Below are 23,933 nucleotides of genomic sequence, written 5' to 3'. Positions count from 1 at the left end.
TCAACTCTTCCTCAGAGCTTGGCCCTGGCCCTTTCATCTTCTGTATCTTTATTCTGTCCTAAGGAGCTCTCACCCATTTCTTAGTGTTGAATCCCATGAATTCAAAGTCATAAATGCAACCCACAATTTTCTTAGAGTTCCAGATTCTTATGGATCCAGTTGTTGGTATCTTCATCTGAATGTCTTACAAATATCCCAGTAAGTCTGAAAAGGCTTGGATGTTTCCCCTCAATCTCTCCTTCCGCATGCCCCAGGCTTCCCCATTTCAATAAATGGTGTTCATTCAGCAGCCACAGCAAGAAACCTCCAAGTCATGCTTGATCCTTCCTTTCTCTCACCACCGGTCCACACACTGTCAACTCTAACCACGCCAGCCCACCCTATCTTCACTCCGATACCACCATCCTAGTCCCCACCCTCTGGCATTGCTTGTCTCCCAGCTGGTCTCCTAACTCCTGCCTTGTGCCTTCCAATCCATTCTCTCCATAGCAAGAAAGGGGAATTTCTGGAAAGCTAGAATAAATCATGCTATTTTAAAATTCTTCAACAACTTTCCACCATGAGTAGAAAAGAATCCAAACTCCTGCCCCAGCCCACAAGGTCCTGCTGATCAGGCCTCTGCCTCCCTCTCTGAGCCTGTCTCCTTCCCACCTCTCCCTGGCCTCCCTCGATCCATCCACACCGACCTCCTTCCCTTCCTCCAACAACCCGTGTTTCTTCTCACCTTGGCGTCATGGTCTCCCCACTGCTCCTTTGTCATCCTTCAGGTATTAGTTCAAATGTCACATACAGAGTTCTTTCCACCCTCTTGAAGAATGTCAGGCCTCAGCCTGTTGTGGAAGAAAATGAAGGTGGAAGAAGCAGCAACTCTGGCCACCTTTCTCTGACATCACTGATCTCCATAGAAGGGCACGAGGAAAGATGAAGTGTATGTGGTCAGGAGATGGAGTCTCTCCCCGTCCCTCAGAGAAGAAAAGAGCCACAGTCTTCTTCTGGAGAAGTCATGTGGGGATTTAGCCCCTGTGCATGGAAGAAGGCCTGAGACAGCCTTAGGACAATATTTTCCCTTTAAGTCCTGAGCCCACTGAATGGGTGTGTTTCTTTTTGCATACTCAATAGCTATTGGGAGAAACACGTCTCCTCCAAGCCCAGGCTATGTGTTTTCCAACCTTCAATTGCAGAAGTGGGTCAGTGACCTAGGCCAGGCCAAAACATTTCAGATATGAGAATGGCTCAGGGATTCACATGTGACCCGAAGTAGCCACATGAGAATCAAGCCTATGACTTTTGCTAGATTCACATTCACAATAAACATGAGTTCTCTTTTTTTCCTTTTCTTTTTCTTTTCTTTTCTTTTTTTTTTTTTTTTTTTGAGATGGAGTGTCACTCTGTTGCCCAGGCTGGAGTGCAGTGGCGTGATCTTGGCTCACTGCAACCTCCATCTCCTGGGTTCAAGTGATTTTCCTGCCTCAGCCTCCTGAGTAGTTGGGATTACAGGTGTGTGCCACCATGCTTGGCTATTTTTTTTGTATTTTTAGTAGAGATAGGGTTTCATCATGTTGGTCAGGCTCATCTTGAACTCCTAGCCTCAAGTGATCTGCCCACCTTGGCCTCCCAAAGTACTGAAATTACAGGCATGAACCACGGCGCCTGGCCTGAGTTCTCTTTGAGCTGCAGTTAATAAACTAGCAGAATGTGAGCTAGAATCTGCAGCAGATTATTTTTGTCTCTGCATGGAAAAAAAAAATGGTAAAAATGAAGCCAACTCAGAGGCGAGCAAAGCAGCTTTTCTTTATGGAATGACTTGGGGACCCAGACTGCTTCCCTTGTGTGACTCTGCCATCTTTAGGACCTTGGTTCTCTTTGGCTCTAGCAAGCAGAAGAAGTACAAAAATGGGGATTCTCCATCCACTTTAAAAAAATCCAGCCTAGAAGTGATACATGTCACTTCTATTCTCATTCTATTGCAAAGCATTAGCCATCTGGCCACACATAGATACAAGGAGGGTGGGAAATGGAGTCTCTGCATGGGAATCCATCTTTAAGGGACAACTCCATGCTATGGAATGAGCAGCACAAATTTTTGGAGGAGCCCCAGTCATCTCTGACACCCGCAGGGATAATAAAGGGACAGGAAATATGGCTGGGAAGATAGGGTAGGCAAGGTTTTGAAGGTCCTGAAACATGCAAAATTATTCGGACTTCATTCTATGGGCAATAAAAAGCCATGAAAAGCTTTGAGCAGGAGGGTAGATGGTCACATCTACAATAGAAAGATAATTCTGAAACAGGGTAAAAGATGAAACAAGGGCTGGGTGCAGTGGCTCACGCCTGTAATCCCAGCACTTTTGGAGGCTGACGCAGGCGGATCACCTGAGGTCAGGAGGTCAAGCCCAGCCTGGTCAACATGGTAAAACACCGTCTCTGCTAAAAATACAAAAATTAGCTGGCCGTGATGGCGTATGCCTGTAGTCCCAACTACTCAGGAGGCTGAAGCAGGAGAATCGCTCGATCCTGGGAGGTGGAAGTTGTAGTGAGCCAAGATCAAGCTACTTCACTCCAGCCTGGGTGACACAGCAAGACTCTGTCTGAAAAAATAAAAAATAAAAATAAAAATAAAAATAAAAAAGAAAAGAAAGAAAAAGAAAAGAAACAAGGTTGCTATGGTTTAAATATGGTGTCCTGGTGTCCCCTCCAAATTTCATGTTGCGACATAATGCCCACTGTGGTGGGATTAAGAGGTGCACATTTTGGGAAGTGATTACGTCATTAAGTCAGGAGAGCTCCACTGTTGTAAATGGATTAATCCCTTTATAAACAAGGGTTCGGAGAGAGTTACCCCTCTAGTCTGCCCTCCTTCTACCAGGTGAGGATGCAGCAACAAGGCACCATCTTGGAAGCAAAGAGCAGCCCCCACTGGACACCAGTGCTGACTGAGACCTTGGACTCCCAAGCCTCCAGAACCAAAAGAAATAAATTTCTGTTCTTTTAAAATTACCTAGTCTGTGGCATTTTGTTACAGCAGCACGAATGACGAAGACAAAGGTGTGTTGGCTATACCTAATAGAGCCTCTTCAGATTCTCTTGATATGTGGACCCCAAGCTGCTGATTTCAACCCAGCAGCTGCCATGCCTCTTGTCTACATTATGTCCTTTCTTCAACTTTCTTTAGGTTTTATCTGGTATTCTTTTTACAGTTTCTTTCTTTCCTTCCTTCCTTCCTTCCTTCCTTCCTTCCTTCCTTCCTTCCTTCCTTCCTTCCTTCCTTCCTTCCTTCTTCTTTCCTTCTTTCTTTCTTTCTTTCTTTCTTTCTTTCTTTCTTTCTTTCTTTCTTTCTTTCTTTCTTCTTTCTTCTTTCTTTCTTTCTTTCTTTCTTTCTTTCTTTCTTTCTTTCTTTCTTTCTTTCTTTCTCTTTCTTTCCTTTTTAGAGGCAGGGTCTTGCTCTGTTGCTCAGGCTAGAGTGCAGTGATTCCATCATAGGTCACTGTAGCCTCTAACTCCTGGGCTCGAGCACCTCAGCCTCCTGAATAGCTAGGACTATAGGCATGCACCACTTTGCCTGAGTTTTTTTTTTTTTTTTGAAACAGTTCTGTCACCCAGGCTGGAGTGCAGTGATGCAATCTCAGCTCACTGCAACCTCCACCTCTTGGGTTCAAGAGACTCTCTTGCCTTAGCCTCCCAAGTAGCTGGGATTACAGGCCCCCACCGTCACACCCAGCTAATTTTTGTGTTCTTAGTAGAGATGAGGTTTCACCATGTTGGCTAGGCATGTCTCGAACTTCTGACCTCAGGTGATCTGCCTGCCTCAGCCTCCCAAAGTGCTGGGATTACAAGTGTGAGCCACCATGCCCGGCCTGCCTGGTTAATGTTTTTGAAAAAAATTTTGTAGTGATGGGGTCTCACTACGTTGCCAAGGCTGGTCTCAAATTCTTGTCCTCAAATGATCCTCCTGCCTCAGCCTCCTCAAGTGCTGGGATTACGGGCATGAGCCACTGTGCCTAGCCGACAGCTTCTTGAGATAGAGGCACTTCTTCTTTTCTAATAGATTTATTAAGCTATAAATTTCCCTGTAAGCACTGCGTTAGGTATATTCCACACATGTCACATCTCCATTGTCATTCAGTTTTCATTTCTGTTGTGAATCTTTCCTTGGCTCATGAGTTATTTAGGTCTGTTTTCCTATTTTTGTATTCTGTCTCTATCAACAAACAAATAAAACAAAGGAAAATAAAACCCTTAGGAAAAAATCTATTGAGTGATTTCCAAAAATAACATATGAAAGGACTTAGGGATATAGCAATTTCTATTATTGCCCATGAGAGCTAACTAAAAGGCGCTAATTACATAATGGAGACAACTTCAAAGAACCAAAACTGCCCAGCTATAATTGAGTATCTTTCCCACTAGCCCATAACTATGAACCATGATAGCTTAATATCATCTCATACTTACCTCTGGTCTAATAACACACCTCTTTACTCACACTAATTTTCTTTCTCAATGTAGAGAAATCATTTGGGAGTACATGTACAGTTTTGACTCTGGAGTTTCATGACTTCAAGGCACCTTATTATCAGAAGCCCTTGCAAGGAACTTGTAGTAAACTTTTGTTGTGTTAACTGCACTCTGTGGTTCCCCCCAGCATCTTCTGGAGAAGTCACAGCCTGTGCCCTGCAAGGCTATGCTTCACCTGAGTCCATTAACAATGGGACGAGACCAAAGAAGTAGGCCTTCCCCAATCTGAATGGAAAACTAGGCTGATGGTGAAGGTGGGGGGTCACAGTTGACCCAGTTTCTAGGAGGCAGCTGCTGACCCGGCAGTCCATTACATGGTGGAAGCCCAGGGAAGGCCAGAATACTTGTAGAATCACTGGCTGTGGCTCGGAGGGGACCTGGGAATACATAGCTGAGTCAAGTGGGGAAGGCATGTGAGTTGAATGCAATACAGCATATTTTATAGTACACAATTAAAATTTGCAAAGATAATTTTATTGCTAGCATTAGATGATAGAGGAAAGGAAGAAAAGCATAATAGTTTTACCATTGTTCATAGCAGGAAGTGAACATCTCACCTAATGTCTAAAGGAATAAAGAATTGAGTCTAAGTATATTGCATATATTTACATATATTCACTAGAATAAAAATACAACTTTCCTAAAGATTAGAGGACATGGGTGAGAAAAGACAACTAACTTTCCTATGCAGAAGAAATCCAAAATATTGTGTAGCTACTCTGCTTCTATTAGATTTGTATTGCTGCTATAACAAATTACCACAAATGTTGTGGCTGAACACAATACAAACTTATTATCTTACAGATCTGGAGGTCAGAGGTCTGACACGCCCCTCACTGGGATAAAAGCAAAGGGTTAGCAGGCTGTATGCCTCTCTGCAGGCCCTAAGGGAGGATCCATACCCTTCTCTTTTCCAGATTTTAGAGGCTGCCCATTTTCCTCAGCCCACGGTCCCTTTCATCGTCGAAGCCGGCAATGGCAAGTTGAATTCGCATGTCCATCACTCCAACCTCCTTTTCTGCCTCCCTCTCCCAATTTTTTTCTTTTTTTCTTTTCTTTTCTTTTCTTTTTTTTTGAGACGGAATCTCGCTCTGTCACCCAGGTTGGAGTGCAGTGGCACAATCTTGGTTCACTGCAACCTCTGTTTCCCAGGTTCAAGCAATTCTCCCTGCCTCAACCTCCCGAGTAGCTGGGATTACAGGTGCCCACCACACCTGGCTAATTTTTGTATTTTTAGTAGAGAGCAGGTTTCACCGTGTTGTCCAGGCTGGTCTTGAACTCCTGACCTCAGATGATCTGCCTGCCTAGGTCTCCGAAAGTGCTGGGATTACAGGTGTGAGCCACTGTGCCCGGCCTTATTATTATTATTTCTTTCTTTCTTTCTTTCCTTCCTTCCTTCCTTCCTTCCTTCTTTCTTTCTTTCTTTCTTTCTTTCTTTCTTTCTTTCTTTCTTTCTTCGTGCCTTCCTGCCTTCCTTCCTCCCTCCTTCCCTCCCTCCCTCCTTCCTTCCTTTCTTTCTTCCTTTCTCTCTCTCTCTCTTTCTCTCTTTCTTTCTTCTTTCCTTCTTTTCTTTTTTCTTTTTTTTGGATAGTGTCTTGCTCTGTTGCCCAGGAGTTCAGTGGTGCAATCTTGGCTCACTGCAACCTCCGTCTCCTGGTTCAGGTGATTCTCCTGCCCCAGTCATCCAAGTAGCTGGGACTACGGATGGGTTGCCACCACAACTGGCTGATTTTTGTATTGTTTTGTAGAGACAGGGTCTCGCCATGTTGCCCAGGCTGTCTTCCACTTTTAAGGATCCTTGTGAAAACATTCGGTCTGCCTGGATATTCCAGGATAATCTCCCTATTTTAAAAATCAGTTGATTAGCTGGGTGATGTGGCTCACACCTGTAATCTCAGCCCTTTGGGAGGCTGAGGTGGGCAGATCACTTGAGGACAGGAGTTTGAGACCAGCCTGGCCAATATGGTGAAACCCTGTCTCTACTAAAAATACAAAAATGAGCCGGGCATGGTGGCACATGCTTGTCATCCCAGCTACTTGGGAGGTTGAGGCAGGAGAATCGATTGAACGGGAGATGGAGTTTGCAGTGAGCTGAGATCACACCGTTGCACTACAGCCTGGGCAACAAGAGTGAAACTTCATCTAAAAACAAATGAGCCAGGTGCGGTGACTCACGCCTGTAATCCCAGCACTTTGGGAGGACAAGACGGGCAGATCACCTGAGGTCAGAAGTTTGAGACTAGCCTGGCCAACATGGTAAAACCCCATTTCTACTAAAAATACAAAAATTGGCCAGGCGTGGTAGCTTACACCTGTAGTGCTAGCTACTCTGGAGGCTGAGGCCCAAGAATTGCTCAAACCCGGGAGGTGGAGGTTACAGTGAGCTGAGATCACACCACTGCACTCCAGCCTGGGCAACAGAGTGAGACTCGGTCTCAAACAAACAAAAAACTCAATGATAAACTCCTTACACAAAGACACATCTAAAATAAAGTGAAAACAAGGTTTGAAAAATTACCTTTTAAGAATAACTTAGTAGAGGGAAGTAGAGGTGAAGAGAAGTTGGATAATATGCACAAAAATACAATTTGATAGAAGGAATAAGTTCTAGTCCAATAGTATAGTAGGGAAATCATAGTTAACAACAATTTAGTGTATATCTCAAAATAGCTAGAGGAGAATTGTAACATTCCCAACAAAGAAAAAACAAATGTTTCAGGTAATGGATATCCTCATTACTCTAACTTAATCATTACACATTGCACACATGTATCAAAATATCACATGTACTCTCAAAATATGTGTAACTATAATATATCAAGTTTTAAAAGACAGAAGAACAGGATTTAGGCCCAGTTTACCAGTGAAATCCTTCAAGTGTCTAAGTTATTAAGGATCAGTTGCCGGGCGCAGTGGCTCAAGCCTATAATTCCAGCACTTTGGGAGGCCGAGACGGGAGGATCACGAGGTCAGGAGATCGAGACCATCCTGGTCTACACGGTGAAACCCCGTCTCTACTAAAAAATACAAAAAACTAGCCGGGTGACGTGGCGGGCGCCTGTAGTCCCAGCTACTCGGGAGGCTGAGGCATGAGAATGGTCTAAACCCAGGAGGCGGAGCTTGCAGTGAGCTGAGATCCGGCCACTGCACTCCAGCCGGGGCGGCAGAGCGAGACTCCATCTCAAAAAAAAAAAAAAAAGATCAGTTAATTATTATGTAGTGTATGTCTCTACTGTATAAAATAAGAATAAAAAACTTTTCAAAACATTTTGTGTTTTGTTTGAGACAGGGTCTCATTATTTTTTATTTTTATTTTTTGACTGTCCTAAATTGTTTATTAGGTATGAATTTTACAAACTTTACTTATATCAGCGGCAACGGTGGAGCTGAGAGTATCAAGTTTTCTCCAAGTTGCACGACGAGACCCACAAATCGTGTGGTGGAACTTAAGGCCCTTTCCAAGGCCATGGCTCTTGCGGCCTGCAGCTGTCAGCCCACGTGTCTCCCTGGGCTTGTAGACTGGTTGGTGATCCACTGGGTGTCAAGATTTCCTCTGATAGCTTTATGCAAGGCATCAATGAGGATAACCTCAAAAAATTTGTATGTGGAATCTTCAACCCAGTAAGAATTCAGGACTCTTAGAGCCCCACAGTGGTGTCCAGCTTGCTCCTCTGCAATGGACTGAGGGTTCAGGCAAAGTTTAGCTGGTTAACACCATGATGTGCAGGCTTGCTGTAAGTTGCACCCTTAGGAACTGGGTGTTTTTGGCCACCACTGCTAACACAAATCCTATATATAATGTAACCTAGCTTGGCCTTGTAGTTTAGTCGGCGCACTTTATGGGGCCGGGTGGACTGGGGAGCCCTGCAGAGAGCAGAGAGCTGGCAGTACTGCCATCAGCGGACCCTCAGAAGAAAGCTGCATGAGATCAGACTGCTTCGCCCTCCATAGCTCCTGGATGTACTTGTATGCACTCACTGTGGCTTACCTGATGGCTGCTGCCAGACAGAAAGGCAGGGTCTCACTCTTTTGCCCAAGCTGGAGTGCAGAGGTGCGATCATGGCTCACTGCAGCCTCGATCTCCTGGGCTCCAGCCTAAGTCTCCCGAGTAGCTGGGACTACAGGCATGCACCACCATGCCTGGCTAATTTTTGTATTTTTTGTAGAGACAGGGTCTCACTATGTTGTACAGGCTGGTCTCAAACTATTGGGCTCAAGCAGTCTTCTCTCCTTAGCCTCCCCAAAGTGCTGGTATTACAGGCATGAGCCACCACACCCAGTCAAAATATTTTCTGAAAGAAAACAAAATCAGAGGCCAGGCACGGTGGCTCACACCTGTAATCCCAGCACTTTGGGAGGCCGAGGTGGGCAGATCACTTGAGGTCAGGAGTTCCAGACCAGCCTGGCCAACATGGCGAAACCTTGTCTCTACTAAAAATATAAAAATTAGCTGGGTGTGGTGGCATGCACCTGTGGTTGCAGCTACTCAGGAGGCTGAGGTAAGAGAATCACTTGAACCTGGGAGGCAGAGGTTGCAGTGAGCCAAAATTGCACCACTGCACTCCAGTCTAGGTAACAGAGTGAGATTCTGTCCAAAAGAAAGCAAGCAAGCAAGAAAGAAAGAAAGAGAGAGAGAGAGAGAGAAGGAAGGGAAGGGGAAGGAAGGAAGCAAGGAAGGAAGGGAAGAGAAGAAAGGAAGGGAAGGAAGGAAGGGAAGGAAAGAGATAAGGAAAGAAAGAGAAAAAGAAAACAAAATCGGAAGAGCCAGGCACCAAGAACCAAGCAAATAGCCCATAAAATACTTTTTAAAATAAAATATATATTTAAAAATTTGGTTAATGAATCAAGAAAAAGAAATAAAGGTCTTCTTTTTAAAGTTACAAAGGTAACTAATAGAATTAAGTAGGGAATGTAAAGAGGTTAAATTGTCATACTCATGTTGGGGAACTCACGGATGTTGTATATTTGTAGATCAACAAATAAAAGAGTTGCCATTGCAGCCAACATCTGTGGGGAATTTTGGTGCAGCGTCCAGCCACTCCACTCCCAGTGACAGCTCCGAGTTCTGTTTGAATATCTACCCTTTCCCAACCCTGTTCCACATGGTCCGGGTGGAGTTGTCTCAAATTCAGCTTATCTGTTCCTGCCCAATGAGTCAACCACGCGGTTTAGAGAGCTTTAGCCTCTGGCCCAGGACTCTGTACCTGCAAAACCTTTTTTGCTTTTGCAGGAGACGTCCCTGTGAAATAGGGTATGTTTAATACTAAGGGAAGCTCTGGGCACTGTTTTATTTCTGTGTTTATGGGTTTGATGTTCTTCTTCATTTATCAGAAGAAGGAATGGCGTCTTGCCTAGATGGGCCAGAGAAGGCCCTAGTCCTTACTATGGGAAAAGACTCCTGGTGGATGGGATGCGGGAAAGGAACAGGACGTTTGTTGTCAGCACCCTGTGGCAGACACTGCCCATATGCCATGCACAACCCCTTGGCATGCACCCTTACACACTGAGCGCTGGTTACTGCAAACACCTCCAAGTACTCCTCTGCCCGAAGGTTCTCTTTCTCCCTCTCTCTCTCCCCCTTCCTCCTTCCCGCCCCCACCCCTTCCTGAAGGGCAAGCTAGGCTGGCAAATAGGGCAAGCTGAAAGTTCTCTATCAATGATAGATAAGGAGCTGTCGGGTTCACACTGCAGCTTTCCCGCCGCTCTGTTGGGAGAACTCTGAAGCATCTTCTACACCGTCTCCGAAGCTCTCCAGGAGGAGTGGGCTCCAGGTGCCCGCAGAGATAACTTGCTGTTAACGCAGCTTTCTTTTTGCTTTTCTTTTTTCTTTTTCTTTCTTTTTCTTTTTCTTTCTTTCTTTCTTTTTTTTTTTTTTTTGAGACGGAGTCTTGCTCTGTCGCCCAGGCTGGAGTGCAGTGGTGCTATCTCGGCTCACTGCAAGCTTCCGCCTCCCGGGTTCACGCCATTCTTCAGCCTCAGCCTCCCGAGTAGCTGGGACTACAGGCGCCCGCCACCACGCCCGGCTAATGTTTTGTATTTTTAGTAGAGACGGGGTGTCACCGTGTTACCCAGGATGGTCTCGAGCTCCTGACCTCGTGATCCGCCCTCCTCGGCCTCCCAAAGTGCTGGGATTACAGGCGTGAGCCACCGCGCCCGGCCGATAACGCAGCTTTCTTTATTGGCTCTCTTGCTTTTCTTATCTTGTTTCCCTAATCCCTGAAATCATCTCTCAAACTACTTGCAATTGAATACTAGAGTCTGGGAGACCTCACATTAAGATTCATCCAGTCCCAGTCTCTCAGTAAGGGCAGCTGGGTTCTGATTTCCTTGACACACTCCTTCACTTTCCCTCCGTGCACTTCCAGTGGCTCCATTCCAGCTCCAGGGCAGGGCACATGGATCACACCTAGCCAATCAGCATTGATCTTTTACCAGCCACAGGAAATGGCTCAGGGGCACTTTGTGACCGGCTTGGAGCCAATGAGGTGTGAGGAGGCTTTGCGGGTAGAGAGGCTCGCCCTGCTGCCTGTGCACCCGGGAGAAAGAAGCCTGGATCCGCCGCCATCACCTGCCAGCCTGTCTGAAAATGGAGCCAACAAGGAGGGCTGCAGGACGGAGTGAGAAACCAGGCCCTGTGGTAGTGTTTGAGCCCCCGAATCAAGCTGTGCTTCAAGCCAGAATTATCCCTAGAGTTTTCAGTGAAACGAGTCAGGAACTTCCCTATTAAACCCATTTTGAGTTGTGACTAAGATACCTAATGAATACAAGACAAAGAAAGAGCCTTCCCCTGGGTCTCCCTTATGAGAAACAGAGAGAGAGGTGGTTGCTGCCTTGGCTCTGTGGCCGAGCAGGTGCAGTTCAGACAGACGTGGTGGGAAGTGATCTCTGCTTGCGTAGAAGGGGAAACCCATCTGGGCTGCTCCCTTCCCTGGAGGGTGCCAGGCACTCCCAGCCCAGGGGGTCAGGTCCAGCGGAAGGAGGGACTGACGGTATGTTCAGCTGGGGCTCCCTGTAGGAACGCTGAAGCCAGGACGGAACAAAACTGCAAACAGCGCCATACGAACCCTGCACTCACTCTAAACCCAGGTGGGATTGAAAATCGGCAGATCTGGCCGGGCGCAAGTGGCTCATGCCCGTAATCCCAGCACTTTGGGAAGCCTAGGCGGGCGGATCACATGAGGTGAGGAGTTTGAGACTAGTCTGGCCAACATGGTGAAACCATGTCTTTACTAAAAAATACAACACATGCCTGTAATTCCAGCTGCTTGAGAGGCTGAGGTACGATAATCGCTTGAGCCCGGTAGGCGGAGGTTGCAGTGAGCCGAGATCGCACCACTGCACTCCAGCCTGGGCAATAGAGCGAGACTCAGTCTAAATAATAATAATAATAATAATAATAATAATAATAATAATAACAATAAAGTCGGCAGGTCTTTGCTTTTCTTCTGGGAAAATCTGAACTCGAAAAAGACAAATCAGAAATTACACGAAAGCAGTCTCTCTCCTGAAAGCGATTTTGGGGAAACTGGAAGCCCTTCCTACTCCACAGACCCACCAGTTGGCCCAAGACAGTATTGGGACACGATCTTCCCCTTGCCCAGCGAGGATTGCCCCAAATTAAAATGCCAATGCCTCCACCCCAAGTGGCATTATTGGCTGTTAGTAGACTTTAATACTTACACAAGGGTTATTATAGAATTTCACAGAGCAGATTTTGCAGGGTACAAGAAGTAAGGAACCTGGAAGGGAGGGCTCAGCCACAGAGGATAAAGGATTCAGCACTGGTCACTCCAGTATGCTCAGAGTAGAGGTTAAGACTGATAAGAGGCATGAGGGAGACTCAGAGGACATTCTTCTGTTCAAAGATAAGAAAACTATTTTGCCTGGCAGTTACTTGTACTCTAAGCATATACCTAATTCTCTGAGTCCCACCTTAGGCCAAATCCCACTAACCCATTCATTTACAGATTGTCTTCTGGCTACTTTGCACTACAATGGCAGAGCTAAGTAGTTGCCTCAGAAACTGTATGGCCTGCGATCTCTAAAATATTTGCTATCTGTCCCATTACAGAAAAGGTTTGTTGACTCCTGTAAATCAGTGGTCCTCAAACTTGAGTGTGTTAGATTTCCCCAAGGGCTTGTTTACACACAAATTGCTGAGCCCAGTCGCAGGCTCTCTGATTCATTAGGTCTCAGGTGGGAACCAAGAACAGTTGACCCTTGAACAACACGGGTTTGATCTGTGCAGATCCACATATACATAGGTTTCCACATATACATAGATTTCTTTGCCTCTATCACCCTTTATACAGCAAGACCAACCCCTTCTCTTTCTCCTCCTCAGCCTACTCAGTGTGAACATGGTGAGGATGAAGACCTTTGTGGTGATCCATTTCCACTTAATGAATAGTAGGTGTATTTTCTCTTCCTTATGATTTTCTTAATAACATTTTGTTTTCTCTAGCTAACTTTGTTGTAAGAATATAGTAATAATTTATATAGCATACAAAATATGTGTTAATCAACTGGGTTATCTCTAAGGCTTCCAGTCAACAGTAGGGTATTAGTAGTTAAGTGTTTGGGGAATCAAAAGTTAATGCAGGCCTGGCACGGTGGCTCACGCCTGTAATTTCAGCACTTTGGGAGGCCAAGGCAGGTGTATCTCTTGAGGTCAGGAGTTCGAGACCAGCCTGGCCAACATGGTGAAACCCTGTCTGTACTAAAAATACAAGGATTAGCCAGGTGTGGTGGTGCACACTTGTAATCCTAGCTACTTGGGAGGCTGAGACGGGAGGATCACTTGAACCCAGGAAGTGGAGGTTGCAGTGAGCTGAGATCGCACCACTGCACTCCAGCCTGGGCAACAGAGCGAGTCTCCCTGTCTTAAAAAAAAAAAAAAAAAAAAAAGTTAATTCAGATTTTGGACTGTGCAGGTGGTGGCGCCCCAGCCCCTCCCTCCCTCGTTGTTCAAGGGTCAACTGAATATGTCCATTTCTTTTTTTGTTGGGAGTTGGGGAGTTCCAGTGAAGACAGGAAAACCTGATAGACAAATTCTACAAGAGCTGTAACCTGAATTTCCCTTTCTAACAAGCTCCCAGGTGCTGTTGCTGCTGCTATCCTTGCCATCTCCACATTGAGGCACCTGAGAAAGGGCAAAAGCAAAATAGCAAGAAGTGGCTCAGATCATTCACTCCTGCCTCCTTCTCGTTAGCCCAATATTAGAGGCTGGGAAATGTAGCCTCTGGTTAGGCAGCCATGTATCCAGGAAGATGGAAAATAGATTTGAGAGGACAACTAGGAGGCCTAGAGTGCTGCATTATTTTCTAGAGACTTCAAAAAAAAAAAAAAAAAAAAAAAAAAACCACACACACAAAGCCTTAGTTCTCTCTCCTGCTACATGTTCACCTTAGGTAAGCTAGAAGCTAGAGGCTTGTTCCAGGTTGCTCTTGTCCTCACTTTACAACCCAGGTTGAAGGAGCAAGTGCTACAGTTTTCAAATGTTGCTTTTAAAAATTTTGTATTGGCCAGGCTGGGTGGCTCACACCTGTTATCCCAGCACTTTGGGAGGCCAAGGCAGATCACATGAGGTCAGGAGTTCAAGACCAGCCTGGCCAACATGATAAAACCCTGTCTCTACTAAAAGTACAAAAATTAGCTGGATGTGGTGGTGCACGCCTATAATCTCAGCTACTTGGGAGGCTGAGGCAGGAGGATCACTTAAACCCAGGAGGCAGAGGTTGCAGTGAGCCGAGATCGCACCACTACACTACATGCCACTGCACTACAGCCTTGGCAACAAAGTAAGAGTCCGTCTAAAGAAAAAAACAAAAAACAAGAACAAAAAAACCTTTGTATTGAAATACAACATGTATACAGAAAAGTGCAGAAATCAAAAGTGTATAGCTCTGTGGCTTTCACAAACACACCCATGTACCCATGTAACCAATGCACAGACAAGAAACAGAATATGACCACTGCACCAGAAGTCCCCTCACTCCCATCTAGTCACCATCTCACTTTTAAGGGTTGCTACTCTCAGAGGTGTGTAAACCAGAAAAACTCCATCTTAAATAGGAGCTGGGTAAAAGGAGGCTGAAACCTACTGGGCTGCATCCCCAGATGCTTAAGGCATCCTAAGTCACAGGATGAGACAGGAGGCCAGCACAAAATACAGGTCATAAAGACCTTGCTGACAAAACAGATTGCAGTAAAGAAGGCGGCCATAACCCACCAAAACCAAAATGGCGACACGAGTGACCTCTGGTTGTCCTCACTAGTTCACTCCCACCAGCACCATGACAGTTTACAAATGCCATGGCAATATCAGGAAGTTGCCCTATATGGTCTGAAAAGGGGAGGCATGTCTAATCCACCCCTTGTTTAGCGTATCATCAAGAAATAACCATACAAATGGGCAACCTGCAGCCCTCAGGGCTGCCCTGTCTATGGAATAGCCATTCTTTTATTCCTTTACTTTCTTAATAAACTCGCTTTCACATTGCATTGTGGACTCTCCCTGGATTCTTTCTTGCACGTGATCTGAGAACCCTCTCCTGGGTCTGGGCCATGACCTCTTTGCTGTAATACTACTATTGGCCAGGTGCAGTGGCTCACCTGTAATCTCAGCACTTTGGGAGACCAAGGCAGGAGGATCACTTGAGGCCAGGGGTTTGAGTTTACAGAGCTATGCTCTTGCCACTGCACTCCAGTCTGAATGACACAGTGAGACCCTGTCTCAAAAGATTAAAAAATAATTTAAAACTTTAAAAAAAGGGTAACAACCATCATGCCACACATGAGTTTTGCCTGTTTTGAACTTCATATACTAAGTGTCGGTATACAAAGATGTGATGCAGCCAGAATTTTCACCCACCATATATCGTCCTGTATGGACTCTCCTGTAACTGATTCTTTCACTCAACAGTTTGTGAGTTTTATCTGTGTTGTTGCATGCAGCAAATACGCAACAAATATCTGTTGTTTTTTTTTGCATTGTTATGTAATATTCCGTAAATGAATGCTTTGTTTATCCATTCTACAGATGATGGACAGTATTTATTTCTAGTATTTGACTAGTACTAATAGTGCTTCTATGAACCTTCTAATAGATGTCTTTTGGTTGTAGCAGGACAAGCCGCAGACAAAACTCCTCAGACACTGAATTAAAGAAGGAAAGGGTTTATTCGGCTGGGAGCATTAGCAAGACTCCTGTCTCAAGAGCCGAGCTCTCTGAGTGAGCAATTCCTGTCCTTTTTAAGGGCTCACAACTCTAAGGGGGTGCACATGAGAGGGTCATGATCGATTGAGCAAGCAGGGGGTACGTGACTGGGGGCTGCATGCACCAGTAATTAGATCAGAACAAAACGGGGTAGGGATTTTTACAGTGCTGTTCTATACAATGTCTGTAATCTATAGATAACATAACCAATTAAGTCAGGGTCGGTCTTTAACTACCAGGCCCAGGGTGTGGCGCTAGGCTGTCTGCTTATGGATTTCATTTCTGCCTTTTAGTTTTTACTTTTTCTTTCTCTGGAGGCAGAAATTGGGCATAAGACAATATGAGGGGTGGTCTCCTCCCTTCTTCCCCTGCTTTGAGACTCTCATTCAATAGTAAGAGTTCTCACTTTCATTTTTACTACCTATGTCTTCTTGCAAGACAGATCGATAGTAATTCATATAGTACACTTGTGCTCAAGCATTTTGGTGAACTAAGGTAGCGATGGAGGTTTTTATCATTTGAAGAAGTACAGGTAGCAAACAAAGGAGCAGTAAGCATGTCCTATTACTATTATAACTCTTATTATAAGAGTTTTCAATCCTCCTAGCACTGGGAACCATTTTCTAAACATGGCCCCAGGATCAAATCCATGCCACACGTGCACGGGCACATGTGCCAGTTTTGTCATATCTCTATGTCTTCAACGACTTGCCCTTGATTATCTATGTATAGGCAGCAATTAGTAAGGTTAAATTTCCTACAGACCTCTCCTTCAGCTGCTAGCAAGTAGTCGAGAGCTAATCTGTTTTGATAGATAGCATTTCTCATCTGAGTTTCTTGCTGGGCCAGAATAGTCAAGGCTCTGCGGTTTTATTAGTGATTTTTTTCTTTTTTTTTTTTTTGAGACGGAGTCTCGCTCTGTCGCCCGGGCTGGAGTGCAGTGGCCGGATCTTGGCTCACTGCAGGCTCCGCCTCCTGGGTTAACGCCATTCTCCTGCCTCAGCCTCCCCAGTAGCTGAGACTACAGGCGCCTGCCACCTCGCCTGGCTAGTTTTTTTGTATTTTTTAGTAGAGACGGGGTTTCACTGTGTTAGCCAGGATGGTCTCAATCTCCTGACCTCGTGATCCGCCCATATCGGCCTCCCAAAGTGCTGGGATTACAGGCTTGAGCCACCACGCCCGGCCTTATTAGTGATTATTTCTAAGACAGCTTGTAACCGTATGATTTGCTTGATCATGTAAATTGGAGTCTGGTATCCCCACGAGCCGTCTTGTGCCTAAGTAGCAAGCTCATAATATTGTATGATTCTCTCAGGGGGCCATTTATCATTTTTTCAATTTCCTATATCTATGCTTCTCTTTTCGTGGGAAACAGACAGGGAAGCCTAGGAGTTCACCTGTTTTTATGGGCAGTAGGAAGAAAGATGGTTTAATAGTGCCAATAACACAACTACCTGCCTACTGGTCAGGTAATTTGGTGTGAGCTCTATGTTCACATATCCAGTATAATCCAGTGGGGGCTGTCCAGTCCCGGTGGGACTCCAGGTGGGTCTACACAGTTTGCAACTTTGGGAATTTACTAAATGGATTTCTCTCTGTGTGATTTGAACTCCACCAAGTGACTGTTTTTATGGTACCATTATATAGTTTCTGTCTCAGACAACTAAGTCATCCTGTGGGGTGAGTGAATTCTTTTCCTTCTCTAGTTATGCAATATTGTCCAATAATTGAGGCTTTTAGGACTTAGAAGTTATCAGGGTGATTTTTTTTGAGCTGGGAATTCATTGGGATCTGGGTCTGTAGGTACTAATTCTCAGGCTTCCTGTGGCCATTGATCTCCTATTACATCCTCCACATACATAACATGAAGTGACACTGAGAGACTGGGCTACATGCTTGGTTGATTGCAAAAACAAATTTCTTGTTTTTCCTGAAATTTCTGGTACTGGCACATTTAGTTCATCATAGAAAGTTTGAAACACTGGCTCATGAGAGCATTTGTAAACTCCTCGAACCAAGATATTTACTGGAGGATCCAGTCCAGCCCCATCAATTCCTAAGGTCACACGCTTCTCTTTTTTCCAGTGAGGAACGAAAGGATTGGTTATTTCTAGCTCGAAGGGGTTAATTGTTGCTTAGTACAGGAAGGGCCATTTTTGCCTTTCTGAAGGTGGACTGGATCTTTTTTTTTTTTAATCCAAGTGGCCTAAATGACACAAGACCATTATTTACATTTATTTCTACACAGTCCTAATTTATGACAAATATACTTATTTTCTGCCATATAGCCTCTTTTCTAATTAAGAGAACCACACCTTATTCCTAACTTATTACTATTAATGACAGCACAGGCATCAAATTTTAAGGTGGCTTGTTTGGGCACCCCTTTTTCTTCTGTTTTGGCTAACACTTTACTCATATCATTTATGAGCCCCCACCAGTCCTCAGTCCTTAATCTTATTTTAAAAACTGTGGTCATGGGAGGCTCAGATGGATCATAACACACCTCAGGTTGGTCATTTCCTGGGCTACATACCTTGTATAGAATAACATTATACAAACAAGTTCTTTTTAGAGTTCCAGTACACTTATAGTAACTATAAAATAATAGAACTGTAGCAACCTTTTGTCCTACCTCAGTGACTTGATGTATACACTGGGAACAGTCCTCAGTCTGAGGAAGGTCACTTGAAGTCCTTACTGTACAAGTCCAAATTTTAAGAAAAATGAGTCCCGCGATGAGTTTCCTTATGCTTCAGCCATGCGTGGACCAGTCAGCTTCTGGGTGTGACTGGAGCAGGGCTTGTCATCTTCTTCAGAGTCACTTTGCAGGGGTTGGTGAAGCTGCTCCAGTCCACGTACGGCTCACAGTCTACTGATGCTTGAGGATGGTCTCGGAGGTTGGGCCTGCTAGAGCAAACTGAGTCCAACACCTCTATGCAGTTATGTTCAGCTGGGCTCTCTGATACCGGGAGCAAGGTGGTGGGGTTTAGGGTGTTGCAAACTTCAATGGTTGTGTGGGGATTTTCACACAGCAAGCTTTGGTACTTGGTTAATCTAGCATTTGTTAACCAATGATGTCCCTTGGTATTTATTAAAGTTACCAGAGCATGGGGAGCCTTTATATTCAGGTTTTGCCTAAGGGTTCGTTTATCTGCTTCTTGTGCTAACAGGCCATTGCTGCTAGGGCCCTTAGACTTCGGAGCCAGCCTTTGGAAACCCTGTCTAGTTGTTTTGAGAGATAGGCCACTGGCCTTGGCCAGGGCCCTACCAGTCTGGGTTGAAACTTCAACTGCCATTTTTTCTCTTTCTGACACATAGAGTGGAAGGAGTTTTGTCAGGTCAGGTAGCCTCAGGGCTGGAGCTGACATGAGTTTTTCTTTTAACTCATGAAAAGCTCGTTGCTGTTGGTTGTAATAGATGTAGTTTATCTAATCTACATTTTTATTAACGGTCACCTACCAAAATACTGACTCAAATCCTGCAGCTATTTGATTTCAAGCTTTAAATTGATCTGGTATTCCTCGTGGGACTGCAGTTGCATCTAAATAGACTTAATGAGAGTTGAAAGACCCATAAGGGGCTTCTCTCATTTTACGATGCCTTATTTTTTTTCTTATGGTTGATGAAATGCCAGGGTGAAAGGGATAGCCAGATGGACTAAAGCACAAGTGCCACTCCAGTTATTCGGCAGAGTGCCCAGTAAAGGTCTACCACAATACCACCACACATCCGCTTGGGGATGAACAAGGGCTGACTGATAAGTTCTTGAAAATTCTTTTTTTTTGTGCAAAATATTTATTAGATAAGTAAATTCCAAGCAAATGTATTAAAATGGTAAATGACCAATTTACATTGATTAAAGTATAATACAATAATGATGACTTTACAGTAATGATAAGATTATGTGTTCAATATCACAGCTTAAAACTATATAAAGTAAAAAAAATTAAAACAAAGAAAAATGGACACAATTGTATGGGCGACACAAAGCATTAGCAGTTTATGACTAATCAGGTGGTCAAAAACAAAGACAATTTTAAAACCAATAATAAATGTAAATTTTCTCTCTCTCTCTCAATCTCTCTCTCTCTGTCTCTCTCTCTCTCTTCCTTTTTCAGCAGTCACAGGATTACAAGAAGAGCTCATACAGTAGCAAGAAAAGCACATACCAGTATCTGAAATTGCATTATATACGTGTTTACTTGTTACTATATATTTCCATTCACATACACACAATTAAACTCAGTGATGTTGAGGCTTTGCCTACAGTATTCATGGCTATATTCTAAAACCTACTACTCATAATACTTAGACCAATCTGAAATAGGTATAACGTTTTTCTGTCTTTTTTTTTTAGCTCTTGAAAATTCTTAAGCTCACTGCATCCTTTCAGGTCTCCAAGGAATGCTAAGTTTCCTCCCTGTTGTGAGAGACATGAAGTGGACTTAGTGTTGGGAGACAGAGACTGGATGGCCCTCAGGGGCTGACCTGCAGGGTGCTGGACTTCGGGATATAGCAGAGAGAGCTTGGCATGACTTGTTACTCCAGGCTGTAGAATCCTGGAAAAGAGCTACCATGCAGCCCACACCTGGTCGACTGGAGGACCATCTTAGTGGAAAGGGGACAATCTGGACCTCTGGCCTGCCATGCACACAAGCATACAGTTGCTTTTGTTTAACATGCAGATAGAATATTTGATCCATTTTAACCAGGCATTTGCATCTTGGTATCCTGTCTTAATTGCTAAAGTTTGTTTTAAGTCTTTAACTTCTATGATCCTCTAGTAAAATGTATGTATGGTTTTAGGAAATTACAAAAACCAGTTGGAGCAGTCCATCCTTGCTCTTTAGTGGTCCACAGAACATTGGACCAACTATAGCATGAAAGCGCTACATCAGGGGGCAAGACTCCTGGTTGGCCCTGAGATCTTTATCGAAAACTCCCTGGATGAAATGGTCCTAGTTTACTAACACCCAGTCTAAGGAGAGTCAGGAGGGACAGAAGTACTTTTCTGAAGTAGAAAGCTATCTTTGACTTGGCAAGTCCTCACAGGGTATAACAAGGCAAACATTAAATGCAATAGTTTGAGGTGAAATTGACTTGGTTATGTTAATAACTAGATGGTCAGCAATAGAATGAGGAAGGAAGAAAGAGTAATAGAATAGAGGAAAAGAGGCCGGGCGCGGTGGCTCAAGCCTGTAATCCCAGCACTTTGGGAGGCCGAGACGGGCGGATCACGAGGTCAGGAGATCGAGACCATCCTGGCTAACACGGTGAAACCCCGTCTCTACTAAAAATACAAAAAAATAGCCGGGCGAGGTGGCGGGCGCCTGTAGTCCCAGCTACTCCGGAGGCTGAGGCAGGAGAATGGCATAAACCCGGGAGGCGGAGCTTGCAGTGAGCTGAGATCCGGCCACTGCACTCCAGCCCGGGCGACAGAGCAAGACTCCGTCTCAAAAAAAAAAAAAAAAAGAATAGAGGAAAAGAGTTAAATTTTTCTTAGCTTTAGTTTGGTAGGGTTTTCCCCTGGGACTACGGCCCATGACTCTGGAGGGGGTGGCGCTTTCTTGACTCGGGTGTGATGAGTCCAGCCTTTTTTTTTTGCTGTACGAACAGCAGTCTCAGTGATTAGCAGCACAAGGTAGGGTCCTTCCCAGGATGGCTCGAGTTTTTCTTCTTTCCACCCTTTGATGAGAATGTGATCTCAGGCTGGTGCTGGTTTACCGGAAATTCTAGGGGTGGTACATGTGCTAAAAGACTTTTAGTTTTTTTTTTCAAGAAAGGGAAGTGGAAGATAAACCAAGTATGTAATTTTTAAGAAATTGACGTTTCGTTTTAAATGTGGGGACCTTGGCAGTGGACTTTATAGTCCTTAGTGCCTTTTTACTGATAAATTTCCTTTAGCACCTATTTTTATTAGTTTTTAAACCAAAGAAAGCCAAATACCATTTTACATTTATTAATGCTTCTCGTATGATTTTTATACTGGATAATCTAAATTTTATCTTTATATTAGTGTGTTATTAATGTTAAACCCAATTTTAATAAAACCTTGTAGATATATTTATTTAATTTTTAATGTTTGACCATAAGGTAAGATTTTATAGACTCTTTTTAATCTTCTGTAATTTTTGCTAAAGAGCAGGTTGGTGCTTTAAGAGAAACCTGTTATGCTTTTACTTTAATGTCCAGTTCACAGAAAAACTGGATGATACTTCTGTAACTTTAGCTAATATGTTTACACACAGAATTTTCTTTATAATTGGCATTTTAAAACTTGCTTAAACCTTCAAAACAATACCTTTTTAAAAGCTTTTTAATGTAAGTAAAAATGTACCTTCTTATTCCTCCTTATAATCCGTTTACCAAAGGTGTATTTTACTTTTCTTATACACCTTGCATATAAATTGTTTTTTTTTTTTCCAATAGTTTCACATTCAGGAGGCCTAGTTACTTTTAAATTACACAACATTTTTTGCATACATTCTTTTTTTATAACATTTTTCTTTTTCATGTCTTTCGCAGACAATTCTTTGACATGCCTCAACTTTCTGACTTACTACAAATATTTCTTTCTTTAAACAACCAGTTAATTTATTTCAGGACAAGAATTTACCATATAATACTCTTTTTATATAAATTCCGCCCTCCCGCCCTTTTTTTTCCTTTTTTTTTTTTTTCCTTAGGATACTTCTGAACTGGTGAGGTATGCTCACAACGAGGTTTCCTTTAAAAGTTACTTTTTTTCCGTTTTTTTTTTTTTTGTTAGCAAAGCAGTTACTGCTACAGACTGAATGAACTTGGGCCATCCACAGGTTACTGGGTTAAGGATTTTTGATAGGAAGGCCTCAGTGCTTTTGGGATACGCCCTTGTTTACACTGACAACAAAGTGGTATTGGAGTGTTATAGGGTTATGGAGAATACCTTCAATTATCAATTATAGGTTTTAAATTTACCTTGGCTTTTAAAGGAATAAGGTACACTTTTTTTTTCTTAACTACTTGTATATGTCTCTCTTTGACTTTCCTTTTGCCTCTGTCTCTTCTTCTCTCTCTCTGCCTCTCTTTCTTTCTCTCTCTCTCCTTGACTTCCTCTTTGTCTGTCTCTTCCTCTCTCTCCTTGCCTCTTTTCCTCTCTGTCTCTTTCCTTTGTCTCTCTCTGCTGGTCTTTCCCTGCCTCTGCCAACCGCTTATGCTGCTGTTCTCTCAACCACTGTGTGTTGGGGGCAGGAGGTCTAAAACCAGCTGTAACCAAGTGTCTACGTACAAGAACTGTTCTGGGTTCCCTGGCTTACAGGTTATCTTGTGCTATACCTTTGAAACAAGGGACCTGTCCAGGCTTCCTTCTAATGGCCAACCTACCTCTAATGCTGACCAGTCTATCTTATAGAAAGTTTTAAGTTTTCCTAGTGTCATAGTACTCCATAGTCTCCTTTAAATTCTTTTTTGAAATTTTTCAACATAGTTCCTAGTAGGGTGGGCTTATTTGTGCCTGACCTATACTTCTTTGAGACAAAACACCACGCTCACACCACACACACACCACAAAACAAAGAACGGGTAAAAAGCGCACACACGCACTTTTGCAGTTTGCACCAACCCAAAATCAAAACCAAAATCAGAATATGCAGAAATCCAAGCCAGGTCAAAACCAAAACCAAAGTATCAAGCAATCCAAGTCAAGTCAAAAACAAAAACCAAAGGGCCAGTACAGGCACACAGTGCGTGATCAGGCCATGCTTCCATGCAAATGGAGTAGGCAAGTTCCCAAGACCAGTCCTGTCAAGCAATTCAAATCAAGTCAAAACCAAAACCAAAGTGCCGATAAAGGCACGCCGTGGGTGATCAGGCCACGCTTCCACTCAAATGGAGTGGGCAAGTTTCAAAGACTAGTCTTACCAAGTTTTAGATGTCGAGATCCAAGTGCCCATTCCTTCCCGGTGTTCAGCCGCTGCGTTGATCCTCCACGGGGGCCTGCCACACACTGCTCTGATGAGGCATCCCACCAGTGTAAACGCATACCCGGGAGCGCTCTCAGGATCCGCATCGCTTGGGCTGGTCGGAGTCCCCCGCAGAGATGTTCCACAGGGCAGGCTTAAACCGCCTAAGGAGCTGCCTTGACCATCTGCCAGTCACCTTGCTTCCCAGTCAGGGAACCAAGAAATGTAGCAGGACGAGCCGCAGACAGAACTCCTCA

The 23,933-nt window shown here is 44.1% G+C and overlaps 1 non-coding gene and 1 pseudogene across 1 annotated transcript; both read right to left on the bottom strand.

Moving 5' to 3' along the window:
• Positions 1-7,878: 7,878 nt before the first annotated feature.
• LOC104676615 lies at positions 7,879-9,510 on the bottom strand (annotated as a pseudogene).
• A 4,016-nt stretch (positions 9,511-13,526) lies between these two features.
• Positions 13,527-13,587, bottom strand: LOC115893039. Its single transcript, XR_004052996.1, has one exon. It is a non-coding gene; the product is annotated as a U7 small nuclear RNA (small nuclear RNA).
• Between the last annotated feature and the right edge of the window lie 10,346 nt (positions 13,588-23,933).

The sequence above is a fragment of the Rhinopithecus roxellana genome, chromosome 13, assembly GCF_007565055.1.
Source record: "Rhinopithecus roxellana isolate Shanxi Qingling chromosome 13, ASM756505v1, whole genome shotgun sequence".
Taxonomy (NCBI): domain Eukaryota; kingdom Metazoa; phylum Chordata; class Mammalia; order Primates; family Cercopithecidae; genus Rhinopithecus; species Rhinopithecus roxellana.
Note: the sequence above shows the minus strand (reverse complement) of the source record. Positions and strands in the feature narration are given on the sequence as shown.